This window comes from Mytilus edulis, chromosome 9, assembly GCF_963676685.1.
Source record: "Mytilus edulis chromosome 9, xbMytEdul2.2, whole genome shotgun sequence".
In the NCBI taxonomy this organism is placed as follows: Eukaryota; Metazoa; Mollusca; class Bivalvia; order Mytilida; family Mytilidae; genus Mytilus; species Mytilus edulis.
The window spans coordinates 37,442,079-37,454,173 of NC_092352.1; the positions used below are offsets into that span (position 1 = coordinate 37,442,079).

A 12,095-nucleotide genomic window follows, 5' to 3' on the forward strand; every position below is an offset into this window, starting at 1 on the left:
ATTGTCTAAATGATGAAAGTAATAGGAAAAGGTAAAGGGTCAAATTGCTGGAGATCTCAGCACAAAAAACAGTGTATACTAGTTCTTTTTCGCAGAAATCATAAGTCTATAGACTAAAGAGCCTCATGACAACACTGGAATCACTTTTTCTTTAGAACTATGTATTCAGGGTGACAGACATCAACATATTTATATTCAATTCATCCTAATTGCAAAACATTTTTCCCTTCTTCGTATTAGGACTTATAAATAATATAACTTATCGGACTTTTCGTGCCTTGAGGAAATAACAGTTTGTGATACAATGACCAGACTGTTCCCAATCAGAAGTACCAGGATTTGACCCGTCGTGTAGTGGAGTTCTGGTCGATATTTTTGTTTCATGGTGTGTTTCATGGTACGAGTTCATTTCGATTAAACGTCGATGAGTTCAATGACACTAACACTTATGTATTAAAGGCTGCGAATTTAAAGCTATCAGCCAACATAATAAATTGAATGTAGTATTTACATGTACCTGAAATTAGATTCAAAATAATTCGCAAATGCAGACAAGCTTATGAATGAAGTCGAAATAAAAGTTTTTGTTGTTAATTCCATTTATTATTAATGGTATTGATGTGTATTATCTTTGCAGATATTTATTTTGGCGTCACATTGTCAATTATTGGAGTAGTGATAATTGTGATCCTGATTATCATGATTATCAAAAAACGGTAACTTTTTCTTTAACATGTAAATGTTCAACAATGATGACATCACGATATATCTAAATGTTGGTTAAATTTCAATTTTCATATTTTGTTTGATTAAGATAAGGGTAAGTGTCAAACAATATCTGAATGTAGTTAATAAATTAGATTATGGATGAACACTTAACAACAACTTAACACCGACTTTTGGATGTATGATTTAATGTTTATATATAAATTTTGGTAATTTCAGGAATCGTATTAAATATTGTTTTCGTAATACTGCATTCGATGATTTGAACGGGCCTTCTGAATCATTCGAGGAAGCATGGGATCTTCAGAAAATCTAACGATTAAGTAATAAGAACTTCGCTGATTATAATGATTCTGTTGATATTGTAATAACTTTGCATTAGTGGAGTTCAACGAAGTTATATAGAAGAAGATTGTGACTATTGAATGCCGTATGATACCCATAAGTACTCTCTTAGTACAGTTAACAAAGATTTTGTCAAACTTCTGAACGATGCCCAAAGGGTCAAAGGATATGATATCATTTGTCATTAAAGTCTCAGACAGGGTATATAATGTATATTTAATAACAGTCACGGCTGATTTTCTATTAAGTTGATAATGTTTAATGTAATGATGAATATGAAAAATATTTCCTTTTAAATACATCATAATTCTATCCCACACAAATACATACATGGAGAGTTGTATATTTGGCACTCATACAACATCTTCCTACATCTATTAACAACTGTATAAGTTAATCGTAGTTTTTATACAATTCAGTTTACAACACGGTAGGACCTTATGGCAATATAATATGTTAAAAAAAATGTGAACACATCACTGTATGCATTGTAAAATATATAACATCACAGCATAATATGATAACTTTAAAGTTCTAACAATATAATAGCTTACATGTATGTATAAACGGATAACTGAAATTAAAGAATCTCACAATTTTGCACATTTCAGCAAATATCAAATATTTATTAAAAAAAAAGAACTTTATTACCAAAAACTATAATTCTGCTGGAGATATTGTATTTCTGAAACATTTGGCAACGTTTGATTCAAAATATGACAAAAATATTTAAATTTTCATTTTTATATGAATGACTAAAACAGCTACACATAAAGCCGAATAAAATTTTCAATTTGTGGAAATATGTTATGAAATCGTTTAAAAATATTTATTATATAGAATTTTTAACATTTATAAAATCATCAGTAGGATTGGACAACTTGTGCATTATAAAAAAAAATACAGGTAAAATTGGTTCTCCCTCTTTCCAACAGTTTTCGCACAAACTGACATTAATTAAATAAGAAAGCATGAACCACCATTTTCTGCATAATCCAAGTCCGGAATATGACAGATGCTTTCACTCGATTGATGTGTTAGAGCATTTGATTCTGTCATTTGATAATGGATTTTCTGTATTTAATTTTCCTTAATTTGAAAGTTTGGTTTGTTTGCTATTTTATTTTTTTCAAGCATGAATCTAGAATTTTAAAAGTCGTCAGTATCTACGTTGTACATATAACAATATTCTGTATTTAATAAAAAAAACAGACAAAATTAAAATCTCGACTATATCAACCAACGTAACGAATAACAGACTCCCGGAAATTGAGTAGCGAAACAAAACATCATGTACATAAATCTATCAAGACGCCATTAACAAGTGTTCGTTGTTTGCTTGTTTGTTGGTATTTTAACACCACTTTTGAGCGCCACTATTAGACTTTTTCGGGGCGTTACGTTTTTATGGGTGGAGGAAGCCGGTTTGCCCGGAAAAAACACGGACCTTCGATAGAAAAACTCACAATTCTAGTCGCTCAAGATTGGAATAAAGTCCACCTGCACGTGTGAGGTTCGAACTCACAACCTCAATGTTTACTGCTTGGCCAATGATTATTGTAGCAGAACAACTTAGACAACTTGGCCATTGAGGCCCTCATAAAGAGATCGTAGTTAATAGTTCAAACAAAACAATTCAACATAATAATTGACTAACTTCTTGATGATAACCTAACGTCAAGTTCAGATGTTTCATGAATGATCAGGACAAGAAAACAAAAATACACTCAGAAGGTTGATCCTGTTATATAGGTCTGTCCAGTAGTAGGATAGGAAGTTTAGAATGGGAATGGTTCTGAAAATGAGTTAAAAAATGAATAGAAACAGAAATATTGCCAAGCAACATGCCAAATAAATACCCCTCAAATAGTGTTAATAAGTTATCTAAAGGAACAACCAAATCTGCGTCTATTGAAAATTACGTAAAGGTGTAAACTGATGCATGGTAACGAAATCCTTGACTTAATAGTTAACCAGTAATACGAAGATTTCTCTCAATGGAATTCAAAAACGTCGGTATAGATACATGATTAGCAAACGATATGTAATATGTAAAAAAAAAACACCAGACGACGGTGTTTAAGGAAACTCTTGTGTTATAAAATTTTGTGTAGAGTTTATCTATTTCCAGACATTTATTGTAATTATTTGTTCATGTTGAGTTAGTTTTAGCAGAAAATTTAATGGCATCAATTAAATAAAAATAAGACGGGTCTTAACTGACTTTGACCATAATCTGTGATTTAATACAATACAGAAACAAGTCTGCTATTGATTAGCCACAATTGGTGCCCTTATTTAGAAAGACAAGCAACCTGTCGATAAACTGTCCTGCCAAAACGTACATAAATATCGACATGGATATAATTACAGCTTTAATCCTCTCAGGTTTTAAGCTGACATGTCGAAGTGACATGGTTATTTACTATATCTGGTTCTGTGAAAAGCGTACGTCCTTAAATGTTTTTGAATGTTTAATAATTTCATTCTCAAGGATGCGAACTCCCGTTATATTCATATTCCGTACTTGTCTAACCTACAAAAACTTATCATATTGTAAGTTCATGTAAGTCTGCAAATGGTGTATAACACGTCTGTAGCTATTTTGGTTGTCGAAGTCAATCATAGTAGGCTTTCAATTTTGTAGACCGTGAATTATTTTGTCGTTATACAGCAAAATGGTGATGATCAAATATTTAAATGATATATACCTGTATCTCGGTTTCTAATCAGTCAATTTTCTTGCAAACAATTATAAAATAGGGACAAAAAATACCAGAGGGACATTCAAACTCATTGATCGAAGATAGCTGATATGACAAAAAAAAACAGCCCAGAAAAACAGAAAAATAATAGCACAAACGAAACAACATAGAAAATTGGGGGGAACTCAGGTGCTCCGGCAGGGTAAGCAGATCCTGTACCACATGTGGCACCCGTCGTGTTCCTCATTTTATTACAAACCCGGTAAATAGTCTACTTCGGGACGTCATTTTCGTGAAAACGGCACAGGATTATAGTTACGACATAATGAGCATATCCGATATCATCTGTTAAACGGATATTTCATAATGGTCAAACAAATTGTGATGGAGTCAGTAAAATTTACGAAGGGATGATTTCAACTTCTCAATCGTAGTAACCATCTATCAAGGAAATCATGATGGAAATTACAAACCCGTGTACATTGTTTCAATCGGGAGATATATACTTCGTATACAGGCGTTGCTGGAATTTTGCTACATGAAAATGTTCACAATTGGAAAGCTGAAATCATCACTTTTGAGGTTAAGTTTGGTTTTCAAAAAAAAAGCCCGTTCCCCCTTTTTTAGCTCACCTGGCCTAAAAGGCCAAGTGAGCTTTTCTCATCACTTGGCGTCCGGCGTCCGTCGTCCGTCGTCTGTCGTCTGTCGTCTGTCGTCGTCCGTCGTCCGGCGTCGTTAACTTTTACAAAAATCTTCTTCTCTGAAACTACTGGGCCAAATTAAACCAAACTTGGTCACAATCATCATTGATGTATGTAGTTTAAAATTTGTGTTTTTTGACCCGGCCAACCAACCAAGATGGCCGCCATGGCTAAAAATAGAACATAGGGGTAAAATGCAGTTTTTAGCTTATAACTCAAAAACCAAAGCATTTAGAGCAAATCTGACATGGGGTAAAATTGTTTATCAGGTCAAGATTTATCTGCCTTGAAATTTTCAGATGAATCAGACAACCCATTGTTGGGTTGCTGCCCCTAAATTGGTAATTCTAAGGAAATTTTACTGTTTTTGGTTATTATCTTGAATATTATTATAGATGGAGATAAACTGTAAACAGCAATAATGTTCAGCAAAGTAAGATTTACAAATAAGTAAACATGACCAAAATGGTCAGTTGACCCCTTTAGGAGTTATTGCCCTTTATAGTCAATTTATAACAATTTTTCGTAAATCGCCATGATCTTTTACAAAATTCTTCTACTCTGAAACTAACGGGCCAAATAATCCAAACTTGGCCACAATCATCATTGATGTATCTAGTTTAGAAATTGTGTTTTTTGACCCGGCCAACCAACCAAGATGGCCGCCACGGCTAAAAATAGAATATGGAGGTTAAATACAGTTTTTGGTTATTACTCGAAAACCAAAGCATTTAGAGCAATTCTGACAGGGTAAAATTGTTTATCTGGTCAAGATCTATCTGCCCTGAAATTTTAAGATGAATGGGACAACCCGTTGTTGGGTTGCTGCCCCTGAATTGGTAATTTTAAGGAAATTTAGCAGTTTTTGGATATTATCTTGAATATTATTATGGATAGAGATCCTGTAACAGCAAAAATGTTCAACAAAGTAAGATTTACAAATAAGCCAAAAGGACCAAAATGGTCAGTTGACCCCTTTAGGAGTAATTGCCCTTTATAGTCAATTTTTAACCATTTTTCGTTAATCTCCATGATCTTTTACAAAAATCTTCTCCTCTGAAACTACTTGGCCAAATTTTACCAAACATAGCCAGAATCATTATTAGGCTATCTAGTTTAAAAATTGTGTTTTGTGACCGGGCAAACCAACCAAGATGGCCGCTACGGCTAAAAATAGAACATAGGGGTAAAATGCAGTTTTTGGCTTATAACTCAAAAACCAAAGCATTTAGAGCAAATCTAACATGGGGTAAAATTGTTTATCTGGTGAAGATATATCTGCCCTGAAATTTTTAGATGAATCGGACAACTCGTTGTTAGGTTGCTGCCCCTAAATTGGTCATTTTAAAGAAATTTTGCTGTTTTGGGTTATTATCTTGAATATTATTATAGATAGAGATAAACTATAAACAGCAATAATGTACAGCAATTTAAGACTAAAAAAAAAGTCAAAATGACCAAAATGGTCAATTGACCCCCTAAGAAGTTATTGTCCTTTATAATCAATTTTTAACAATTTTCGTAAAATTTGTAAATTTTTACTAACATTTTCCACTAAAACTACACGGACAAGTTCATTATATAGATAGAGATAATTGTAAGCAGCAAGCATGTTCAGTAAAGTAAGATGTACAAACACATCACAATCACCTAAACATAATTTTGTCATGAACTGTCTGCTTCCTTTGTTTAATTCACATATACCAAGGTGAGCGACACAGGCTCTTTAGAGCCTCTAGTTTAAAGTTACATGGTCGTTTCCTTCTTCTTGAACTGCAATTATTTACACTAATATATGCAGGTTAAAAGTTTCGCCTTCAACACCTCCAAAAGTTGTTCAATTTTACACCAAGAAAAATGAATGCATTTTTAATTTGACTCGGATGGATATTTTTATTTTGCACACACTTAAACATACTTGTCTAGTATTACATGAACTGACGATAAACATAAATCAAAGTTAGAGAAATGAGAATATATAAGAAATACCAAATAAAAATACTCATGATTTTTAAACAAAAACAAAAGTATTGCGTAGTGTGTAGGTATTTCATTTTTTCATTTTTTTTAACAGATTTGAATATGGAAGATGCATATACTTGTACATCATATAAGTGCAAGGTCTTCTTTAACACACGGTTAATTTTGTTCACATGTTTTCTAGTCCTATATTATAAGAAATTCGAAGGTTCATATCATTTGTTGACAGAGCCGGCGAAGGAAAACTGTCAAATAATTTCTATCTATATAACGGGAAGAAAAGTTAAGGGAAATTGATAATTTCTCTTGTTTTTTCCTAAGAAGTTTCTGCATGAATTCAGTCTCATAATAATAAAGGAACACGTCGGCAAGAACAGGGGCACACTATTGGTTCTCTTGGGAATGCCGATATTGTCAGTTTCAGAGGATTTTTGATTGAATCATAGTGATTGTTTTCAAAGTAGGATTCATCTCTCCTTTAGGGAGGGTTCTTGTATCTACGTTTGATATTCTTTTTTATGAAAAATGTTTCACACATTAGATTTCTCAAATAACGATATTTAGATTTTGGCATACACTTTGTATCTTTTTAAAAATTTACAAATGGAAAATTAATGTAGTTATTTTTTTAGGGAAAAACTAATATTATGGTTTTTAGAAATACATTTTATGATTAATAATTCACAATGCACGATGCCAACATTGTTATTTGGGTGGGAGGAAATAAAAATTAAAAACACATTATCCACCAGGTTAACTTAGAACAGTTATGCAAGATGGTTTGTGCATTGCCTGCCGTGCGAATGTTAATTCGTCTTAATCTATACCACCTTAAACTGCAAGGCTAATTCAAGTTAAATGATCTTAAAAACCAACACAATCTGCGATTTTGAGGAAAATCATAACGATAAATGCAATTAGCAAACTACAAAAAAAATTGCAAATAATCAGCATGAAATATAATGTCCTCTCTATATCAAGATACGCATTACATTCGAGTAATTTTTGTTTATTATATTATATAAATAGTATTATTTTTGACTTTTCCTATTGTCGTAGAATGTTGAATTATGATTCAACGTCATTTATAGACAATGAGATAATATAAGTTCATGGTGAATTTGAATAAGAAACAATAGCAAACACATCCTCTAAAGTTTCAAACATATACACGCTAATATTATCCCCAAATGTATGGGAATATAATATTTTAGATTGTATTAACAATTAAGGCGATCATCTGTAGCCTTGTCAATTTTCCATTTCTTAGTGGGGCGTTTGCTTTTCGTAGCAAAAGTACTAGTACATCCTTATATGAACGGATGCTGTTTTTTTTTGTGGTGACTTTTAAATGTCAAGTGGAGGTAAAATGAGGTGTCAACGAAAGTGAATCTTTGGCATCCTGAGATACATGTAAATATAACAAAATGGTAATGATGTTCGTTATCTATCAACAAACAATACAAATTAAGTTTTTATTTTTTATTTTAGTCTATAAAGAATATATCATGGTAATAATATTCTTTAAAAAAAAAATATTTATATGTGCCGAATAGTTTTATTGGAATTGATATATTTTAACCAGGTTAACAGGATTTCAGAAGATTTAAAAATGTTTTATCATACCTATGTTCCTTTGGTTACCCATAATCATAGTCTTACATATTTTGACTGAAAATGCTTAACTAATTTTTATCGTATACAACTTTTTACATCGTACAATAATAGGACGATGTCAAATAGATAAATAATCGTCAAATGTCGGTAAGGTACTGGCTTAGAATTGACGTGCATCTTTGTCATTTCAGTTTAATAGGACAAGTGTTGCCCTACAAAACCTAAGAGGTAAATGTGCATTATTCATGATTGACAATCATCTTCTTCTTACGTTATAAGTTCATGTGCCAACTGGACGGTTATGAATTATTTGAACTCTCCCAAAGAATCATTAACATGTTATTGACACCTCCTTTAAATATAGAAATTGAATTCCTAAATTTTCAAAGATAAGCTGGCCAATTTACAATTTCAATTCGGTATTTTTCTTTCAACTCGCAAATGAATCCATCAAATAATTAAAAAAAAATAGTACTTTTTTTATTACCATGTTCAATTTAAAAACAAATATCACGCGATTTTTTGTCGCCTTTTATCCAATGTTAAATCCGAAAGTACAAGGATATTTGATCAAATACGGGCGTGAAATTCATCTTTTTTATTAGACATCAAAACGATCATAATTTGGTTCTTTAATTGATTAATTTTAAATTTTGAATCACACGGTAAATCAAATTGCCTTATAAGAGATACATTATATGTTCCAAACTAGCAATCACACCACATCTTCTTACTTATATATTCAAAGTCAGCACATTTTTGACATATAGTTAAATTCCAATGATTGAGGCATTTTTTGGACATTCTAGCTTTTTTAAAAACTTTTTAAAAAGCTAGACTGAAACCTATCTAAAATGTTCTCTAACCAAAAAGTATTCACCATTATATTACATCCACGGGCACAAACCTTTTCTTAAGTTGGGGCAAAGGTAAAACATGCTGAAAACCGTAATGAATTATGGAGACATTGGACAAAAATTGACATTGAAGTCATTACTCCATTTCGTTCTCAGGTCTTTTAAGATTTAATGCCACCAAATACAAAAAAGGATAAAACATATTCCATTGAATTTGACAGTTGTGGGATTTTTTTTATATATATATTTGAACACGTTTTTTTTTATAAAGGTCAAGTCATTGCTAATATCATACATAATACAATCAACTTTTATAAAATAGAATAGAAAGACTAGGTCATTGAAGTTAATAAACTTACTTAGCTTCAGCCAGTGTAAAAATGCATCCTGCTACTAATGAATAAAATCCTAGCCATCCTGCTTCATCCTATTAAAGAGCAATGAGGAAAATGTTGAAATAACTCAGCAACGAGTTTTGAAAGCACTTACAGTTACCCTGATACCAAATAGCCTTGTGTGTAAGAAATTTTGTTTTATGTGCTAAATCAGATATATCTGATATATATATATATATATATTTTTTAATCTGTGTAAATGTGTTAGTTAAAACCGTTAACCGATTATGTAAACATTGATATTTTCAACCTATTGTTTAATAGTTTTTGCATTGACAGCTTAATATTTTACAAGATAACTTTAAAACATCATATGGAAGTACATATACCATACATACACATTTTTATTATAATTTCATAAGATATAACTATTATAACATGAACAGGAAATTGTGTTATTTTTTTGTTACATTGTTGCAATTTTGCCTGCACTAGATCCATACCTTATTTTAAATATTTGATATAGTTGAAATCCCTCAGATAATCCCTGAGGCTTAAGTATGACATCATGGACACTCTGCCAGCAGTTATAAACTCCTAATGACACCCCATACGTTAGACAGATCATCCAAAACTTTACTTTTCTGTTATAATAAAAAAGAAGAGCCTATAGAAATCTTCATTTATTTGATCTGTTTATCTTTTTTTTTTTTACTGGTAAGTATTTTGAAGAGGCGAGTATTGTTTATTTATTTTTAATCCTGGTTCACCTTTGTTTTTTTTGTTGTTGTCGGAAATTAATTCTTCATATCATAGTAGTAAAAACAAAATCTGGGTCATAACACGGATACAAAAGAGGTAAACAATTGATTGGATAACCTCCAGTGATGGTTATTTTTTTATATGCAATGACATATTGTGTGAATTTTTGTATATGCTTAGGTCCGACACCACAATTATTTCATAGTGCATTTCTTTTAGAATTAATGAAAACTAAAAAAAATCCCACCTGCGCTTTCTCATTGAAATATGTACAGTGTATTTTAACTATCAAAGTATTTAATATCGGTAATATTAGCCTACAACGCCCGACTCCGCCATAGGCACTTGCCTATGAAAAAAAACCTTTATAACGCAATATAGCAAAATGTATATTTCTATTCCATAGTTGTCTATTCACATGAATCCTGTTTTACTGTTAGTTAGTTACATTACATTATCTACAAAACAGTGCATCACACGGGTATATTGGTTGTTTGAATAATTTGCTGTAGACTGTCATGTAGGTTAACCGTACATTATTTTGTATTTTCACAGCGAAATGGCAATGTTGAAATCGTAGTGTATAGTCAAAATGTATACAGATTTATGAATGTATCGTTTTATAGCTTGTCAATCTTCTTCATCTTATATTTTAAGTCAAGTCTGAATGACAGTGATAGAATGAGACAAAACTATTTAAAAATAGAACTAACACATAAGAAATACTCAAAATAACACTTATAAATTTTGTATGACAGAATCTTTCACAACTATGTTATATGGATAATAAGTTCTATTCAGAGAAAACATAATAGGTAATTGATTATGAACAGCGATGACAACACTGCCATTGTGGTGTGAGAAGATAAACACGAACAACATAAAGTCCATCAGGTGATTTGGTACATTCATGCTATGTGACAGTTTGAACCAGTGTCAGCTCATATTAAAACGTTTTTATTTATGCAACTATAACATGCATAAACTAATACATTGCATGGCTAATACTAGATAGAATTTCATAAAAACAAAAGCAATATGCGAGTTCGATGAAATGTGTTATGACGATTATTACCCTAGGCGAAACAAAAACTAATGTAAAATCACAAAAATACTGAACTCCGAGGAAAATTCAATTGGAAAGTACCTAATGACATGGCAAAATCAAATGAGGAAACACATCAAACGAATTGTCATACTGTCTACAAAAAAGAACTACAGAAAAAAAGTAATATGGTCAACATAAAATATAACGTCATTACTATATCACGATACACATAACATATAAATTTGAGTAATTTCTTAAATTAGATATTAGTGGTATATCTTATGACATCTTCAACTTTGTACTTTCAAAATACTGAGAAAGGATTACTTATGTTGTTAAAAATAATGTGCAAGAACTTTATAAGAGTGCATACAATTAAAATGTTTAAAATGAAATACTTAACCGTTTTGTTTGTTATAGTCATATGAATAGTACTTTTTGACTTTTCCTATTGTCGTCATATGCTAAAATATGAATCAACGTCATTTATAGACAATCAGATAGTATACGTTCATGGTGAATTTGAATTAGAAACAATAGCAAACACATCCTCTAAAGGTTCAAACATATACACGCTAATATTATCCCCAAATGTATGGGAATATAATATTTTAGATTGTATTAAGAATTGAGGTGATCATCTGTAACCTTGTCAATTTTCTATTTCTTATTAAGGCGTTTACTTTTCGTAGTAAAAGTACATCCTTGGTGAATTTGAATTAGAAACAATAGCAAACACATCCTCTAAAGGTTCAAACATATACACGCTAATATTATCCCCAAATGTATGGGAATATAATATTTTAGATTGTATTAAGAATTGAGGTGATCATCTGTAACCTTGTCAATTTTCTATTTCTTATTAAGGCGTTTACTTTTCGTAGTAAAAGTACATCCTTAAATGAACCGATGCTTCCTCATTTTTTGTGGTGACTACGTCAATTGGGGGTGAAAAGACGTGTCAACAAAAATAAATCCTTGGCATCCTGAGATACATATATATATATGTCAATAAATCC

General features: G+C 31.3%; 1 protein-coding gene across 1 annotated transcript in view; it reads left to right on the top strand.

Annotated features, from left to right (window-relative positions):
* LOC139489689 (uncharacterized) overlaps positions 1-12,095 on the top strand; it is a 195,980-nt gene that overhangs the window by 109,683 nt on the left and 74,202 nt on the right. The gene's annotated exons all lie outside the window — the stretch shown is intronic.